We start from the raw sequence: 758 nt of genomic DNA, 5'->3' as shown, positions 1-758 counted from the left end.
ACACACACGCAAGTCTGTTCAATGTACTTGCAAACTCAGTGTTGATTACCTCACGCATTAATTTCTTCTCACTCTAACCCTCACATGTCCCGTTTGTTGTGCAAACACAGGAGCAGAGCCTGGTTGAGCAGCTTCTTAATGAATCAGGCATCCGACTCACTCCCTGCCTGTTGCAGCCTCCTGGCGTCACGGCTGCCAGACCTGACAGACTCCCTAACTTGTAGCTGATGTAGCTGGCAGGTGTCTCTGCTGCTTCACACATCCATCTGCTTACTGGTGAAGCCAAGGTGACACATTTGTGGGTCCTATAAAAGTAATTTCCCAGCCTTCTTTTGTTCAGAAACAAGGGGTGGCAACAAATCAGACTCTTGGAGCTGCTTAAACTACAAATGTGATCATTCATTGTTGTATAATGACTTGCTGAGCTACACTGGACAGATAGTGGGTAAGCATGTTGTTGTCCACTTCCTACATTTCCTCCAAAAATCTTTAATTTGAAAGTGAGAATACATTTCACAACACAGGGATGTCACCACTTTTATAAATCACAACAAATATTCCCTGGCATAAAATCATAAAACCAACTTTTTCATTTACTTTCTCCCCAGGGAAAACACTGCCTTGGTGCAGATTCAAACAACTTCTACGTCCTGTCATTTCTAGATGATTCACCAGAGATTACTTTGTCACTTTGCAAAATGAACCACATCAAATAAGTATTACACATAACCACGCAAGCGGGAGAGTGACACAAAGTG

Source organism: Morone saxatilis, unplaced genomic scaffold (genome assembly GCF_004916995.1).
Source record: "Morone saxatilis isolate NCDOM2014 unplaced genomic scaffold, NCSU_SB_2.0 Contig5, whole genome shotgun sequence".
Classification (NCBI taxonomy): domain Eukaryota; kingdom Metazoa; phylum Chordata; class Actinopteri; family Moronidae; genus Morone; species Morone saxatilis.
Note: the sequence above shows the minus strand (reverse complement) of the source record.